This window comes from Pollicipes pollicipes, unplaced genomic scaffold (assembly GCF_011947565.3).
Source record: "Pollicipes pollicipes isolate AB1234 unplaced genomic scaffold, Ppol_2.1 Scaffold_4740;HRSCAF=5597_pilon_pilon_pilon, whole genome shotgun sequence".
NCBI classification, from domain to species: Eukaryota; Metazoa; Arthropoda; class Thecostraca; order Pollicipedomorpha; family Pollicipedidae; genus Pollicipes; species Pollicipes pollicipes.
In genome coordinates this window covers 14864813-14870812 of record NW_023596545.1, presented here as the reverse complement: position 1 = coordinate 14870812, position 6000 = coordinate 14864813, and positions in this window count along the sequence as shown.

Genomic DNA, 6000 nt, shown 5'->3' with positions numbered 1-6000 from the left:
TGATCCAGGTCGCCCCGAAGGCTCCCCACGCACGCGCAGCGTCCCCGACGCAGCGCTCTAGCGGCGTGACATGGCTCGCCAAATATCGGCTCTCCCCGCCTAGCAATTCGTCCCGCAGCCGCCTCGATCGACCAGAGCTGTTTTCCCCGGCTGAGCGCCGAGCGCGCATGCGCCGGCGGACCGGGGAGAAAGTGGCGTCCGGTCGGCGGCCGAGAGGTCGGCTGACCGATGTACCGCCGCCGCCACCGCCGCCGCCGCCGCCGCCGCCGCCGGCTTGTCCGGACGAGGCCGTCAGGCGGCCAACACCCGGCCATCCCACCCGGGGATGAAGCGCGGGCAGCGCAACAGAGACGGGCACACAGACAGAACCATGTCGGAGACAGAGGCGGACACACAGACAGAGCAATGCCAGAGACAGGGACGGATACACAGGCACGGCCATGCCAGAAACAGGGACGGACACCCAGGCAAAGCCACGCCAGAGACAGGGACGGACACCCAGGCAGGGCCATGCCAGAGACAGAGACGGATACACAGGCAGGGCCATGCCAGAGAAATCAGCCAATAGACGTGCATTGCAACACGTTCGCACAGCCACAAAGGCTACAAGGTGATCGAGCGACATGGCGCTGCACGAAACAAAGAGTCGGATTGCATGCATTTGAGCAGGCCTTGTTTGTCTCCGTGATTAAGCTTTTCACCAAGGTCTTTGACGCTGGGCGGCTGGCAAGCCGTTATGCTCACTCGTAGCTTTGTTTGAATATTTCATTTTTATGAGCAAAACAATAGGCCGTGTGACACTTGTCTTGCGGCACCAGGTCACGCTATGTGAATAATCACACGATAGCAGGATCGTGCTTTAGTGAAGAGACATGTATATGTGTAACCATTTGTCATGCCACTAAGTCCGAATTTTGAAATAGCGGCAACAGTTCACGACAAACGCGCATACAGGTTCCAGCGGGCGTGACGTACATACGCCATCATTGTATTTTCCACCTGAATGACGCAATAAACGCGAGGACGTCATCGATAAGCCCAAAGACCTGCACGCTTCAATTACTGATGACTTTCAACGCATGTTAACATGTCCAATCCATGAGTCCACATGCAACAAACGTGCCACTGCTTCGAACAGCGGGGTGATGTCATGGCTGTCAGGCGGTAGGTGCCCAAGGCCTCGTGGCACCTCGTGATCAATTAAGGGTGCAGGGAACGATGATCTCATCACCCAGTTGGCCACCATCTGCCTTACCGCAGCTAAATCATGCGAGTAATTGGTGCCACTTGTAAGGTAATCAGCAATAATTGAGACACGGCAAGCATTATTGGCGGTTTCATCATCATGATGTCATCTCATCTACGCAATCACGTCTTTCAACGGAACGACTCGATAAACGAAGAGGGTGTTGTCTCTCTGCAATATAGCAAAAGCCGCCAATCCTAATATCGGCCATCAAAACGCCCGGAGTCACACGACAGGCCGCCCGACGCTCCCCGCTGACGTGTCGGACACGCGCCGCCAGACCATGTCCGGGACCCCACGACCGAGGCCTGCGACGGCTAGAGGCCACCTGGCCGGCGGGGGCGGGGCCTGCTCCGCCCGTCCTCGACGGTCGCCCGACCCTGACGCCGCCTCCCGACTGTCGGAGACCCCGCCGCCGTGTGGGGCTGCGTCTCCGCGTGCCTGGCCGGCCGTGAGACCGTGAGATGACGTCAGCGGCGCCTCCCGTCGGACGGGCCACCGGCGAAGGTCCCCTCAGCCAGCGGAGCTGAGCTCGGCGACTCGGAGCTCGTAGCCGGCAGACTCGCAGGATTGCAAGACTGCGGACTTGTAGGATTGTGGCATTGTGAGCTTGCAGGGTTGTGGGATTGACGGCTTGAGATCCAACAGGCTTGCCGGTCGCAATTCCCCGAGGAAATGATCAGAACGAGAGGGGAAAAGTTCCAGCCAGTATTGCAAGCGAAATAGAAATGAAAAGAAGCTTTCATTTGTTTCCTCCGACCAATCCAACTGCTAATGCCATGCCAGTGTCCCGGCAGATCGAGTCAATGGCAGGTGACGAGACAACTGCAACGAAAATGACGGAAGTGAGTCAGGCGCAGGAAAGGACCTGTGGCGACGAATGCATGAGTGAGGCTCCCACTTCATGCACGAGCGGTCGCTTCCCGTGAGCGCCATCCACGTCAGCCGTCGGTCGGGCAGGTTACAGGAACTGAGGGGAGCGCTCAGAGCTCCTGCAATGACGAACCGTTCAGTATGGGCGCTCAACTTTCATGTGGCATTTCGCGACAGCAAAAAAACAAGGTCAAGAACACCTTTCCCTTCAGCAACTATGGACTAGGATCCACAAGCTGCCGCGGTCAGATCTCCAGACGCCACAAGCCCTCGTCATCTGAGAGTCCGGACATTCTCGGATCTGTGTCGGCCAGGTCGCCGGACATAGCGAGCCGGTGCTGAACAGGCTGACTGCCCGTAGTGATGCTGGATCGGAGGGGGGGAGAAGGGGGGGGGGATGCGCTGAGATCAGCCCCGGTTATTAGCCAGGCGGAGCAAGTCAGAGGTCAGGCGGATGATCGTTCAGACCGGGCGTACCCCGCCCACAGAGCGCAGAAGAGGGCGCAGACGCGGCACGCGCTGGCATGCGCCGCCCGGCCGCCGAGGCGCAAGACACGGCAGCCGCCGGAGACACGGCCGCCGAGGCGCGAGACACGGCAGCCGCCGGAGACCCGGCCGCCGAGGCGCGAGACACGGCAGCCGCCGGAGACCCGGCCGCCGAGGCGCGGGACACGGCAGCCGCCGAAGACACGGCCGCCGAGGCGCGAGACACGGCAGCCGCCGGAGACACGGCCGCCGAGGCGCGAGACACGGCAGCCGCCGGAGACCCGGCCGCCGAGGCGCGGGACACGGCAGTCGCCGGAGACACGGCCGCCGAGGCGCGAGACACGGCAGCCGCCGGAGACACGGCCACCGAGGAGCGGGACACGGCAGCCTGCCGAACCAAAGACGACAGGACCTATAAACCGGTCGAAAGCGGTGGGACTTGTGATAGCAGTCGAGGGGCTGAAGATGCCAGCCGAAAGATACGGTACAGCTGGGGTCGGCTTTCACACGGCAGCCGTGGCACCAGCCATTGCAGTGCGCGACTCTACATGGTGTCCTTTCGACCCTCTAAACCAATAGAATGGTTTTCATATTTTGCAACAGGAAATGGCCAAGATGGCCAGGCACTGTCCACGACGCAATGACTACAAGGACCTTCAATGTTTACGGAAAAAGTTTGCATGCATATTTGAAAGACGTAAGGCCACGTCACGTTCGTGCTGCAGGAGGCAAAATGTTGTCTGGTTCCATGGCGTTGCGAGTCCCACACCTGTAATAATTCGGTCCCCCCCCCCCTCCACAAGGTCCCACGATTTCACGCCAGCGAATTTGAATTTTAGGACTGTGCTCGCCATGGTGATAGAGCGTATTGATATGACATACTAAATTATAAGGTGATCTGTAACCGCTGATCCTGCATGACAACAGATCATCTCTTTAATATGTTGCTGCTATAAGCAAACAATCACGCTACCGACAGTGCACATCGTAAACTAGCGATATATTTTTGAAAGATAAATGTTTAGCAGCACCTGATCGGCAAATCACTAAGTTCAACGTGGCTTAAACTACTTGCACAAAGTTCAAACCTCCCAGCCGTTGCCATCAGAGAAAGGGGCGGCTGACACTGTCCATGAGTCATCGGTTTCATGGCCACCGTGGCAGTTGCAGAAGGCTTCCAAGTTTCTGTGGTCGCACTTTGGGTGACTAAAGCCATCAGACACCTGACACGTAGTCTGACCTGGAATTTCTGCGGCCAATTTTTGTCTGATATACGCAGCAAGGACTCAACGGAAGCCTGATGTTGGCTGAACAGGGATGAAGATATCACAGTATGCCCACTTTCTTCGGCCAAAAACAGACTTACACAAGACACTTGTTTGCTGGGATAACTGAGCATGTGCAAGGACGATTGCAAGCATCAGTTTCCAAGTGCTTGATGCGAGTTCTTATATGCCGGATTTTGCTTGACGTTGCACCACAACGTCCAGTACACCATGACCGTGGTCTGTGGGAAAAGCGGAGTGCGTTTGCTTACGCCTGACGTAAAACACCGTCGCCAATGTCGTCACACCGGTGCGGTGGTTTAAGCCAACCAGCAACCGCGGGACGCACCGTAACGTCGCTCCCACGTTACTCGCAGCGCACCGCAGCGGCGTTGAAACGCTCCCCAGTTGCGTGTCCACTGACCGCCGGCGCCGGCGACCGCTGCGGTCCATTACGGCCGGCGCGCTCCGCCGGCTCCAGTACAGGGAGCCGGCGGGCGGGCCTCAGCGCTTCCGGCCGCCGGACGCAGCGTCGGTCCCGGTCCTCCGGTCCCAGCCGGCCGAGGCCCGGCGGCGACGCCTCGTCCCACGCGCAAGTCCGCTCCACCGCTGGTCGCCCGTGGGAGCGCGCGGCCGGCGGCGATGCATCCGACTGGCCGTGTACGGCGCGCTCTTCTGCGCTGGGCCCCATTCACAGCGGGCGTTTCTCAAGAGGCCACGTTTCGCCACGCCACCCTGTCGCCGGCAGCGGCACCGGCCCGGCCCAGACGGGCGCGGTGATTAGCCTCCAAGGCCCGCTGGGCGACGCCGACCCAGTCCGGCCAGCGCCGTCCAAATGGCACATGCTCGCGGATATCTACATAATCCCTGACGGATGGCGTGTTACTCGTTGTGTAACGGGACGCCCACCAGCGCCAGGCGGCGGCTTGGGACCCGACCAAGGCTATAGAAACGGGGCGTGATAAATACAGAGTCATAGGACCGGACTCCTCCACGTCCCCCGCGAGCCTGCGGGCCCCTGACGCTCTGCCCTGGGGAAGGGGGGCTCAGACCCACCGACACTATGTCCAGAGAGATATCGGACCCGTTGATGCTTACCGAGAGATCACAGACCCCAAGACGTTCTGTCAAAAAGGCGGCCTTAAACGCCTGGCTCGGCGGCTGCGCGCGACCCGGCTGGGTAAAAGGCGCCGGTCACCTTGTGACTTCAATGCCGGATGACGCCATAGCACCGGCGACTCGCACGGCGCAATGCGTCTACCACGGTCGCGCTCCGATGAAGGTTTGCGCGTGGCGCTGGCGACCAAACACAGAGCGCCGCACGTTTGCGTGACAACGCTGCCATTCTCGCCGCCATTTCCATTAGCGCAGCGTCACTGCTCGGCCTCCTGTCACCAGACGGAGCGGGATCACACCACTGCTCGGCCTCCCCCCACCGGACGGAGTGCGATCAGACCAGTGCTCGGCCTCCTCCCACCGGACGGGGCGGGATCGGACGACTGCTCGGCCTCCTCCCACCGGACGGAGTGTGATCAAACCAGTGCTCGGCCTCCTCCCACCGTACGGGGCGGGATCGGGCCACTGCTCGGTCTCCTCCCACCGGACGGAGCGGGATCAGACCACTGTTCGGCCTCCTGCCACCGGACGGGGCGGGATCAGACTACTGCTCGGCCTCCTGCCACCGGACGGGGCGAGATCACACCACTGCTCGGCCTCCTCCCACCAGACGGAGCGGGATCACACCACTGCTCGGCCTCCTCCCACCGGACGGAGCGGGGTCTAACCACTGTTTGGCCTCCTCCCGCCAGACGGAGCGGGATCGGACCACTGCTCGGCCTCCTCCCGCCAACGGAGCGGGATCGGACCACTGCTCGGCCTCCTCCCGCCAACGGAGCGGGATCAGACCACTGCTCGGCTTCCTCCCGCCAACGGAGCGGGATCGGACCACTGCTCGGCCTCCTCCCGCCAACGGAGCGGGATCGGACCACTGCTCGGCCTCCTCCCGCCAACGGAGCGGGATCAGGCTGCGTCCACGTCGGATCGGGCACGTCGACGACTGAGCTGTAACCGACGCTCGGAATGGTGCCGAAGACACGATTCGTGGGAGTGCTAGCTGTTGTCCAGCGCCAC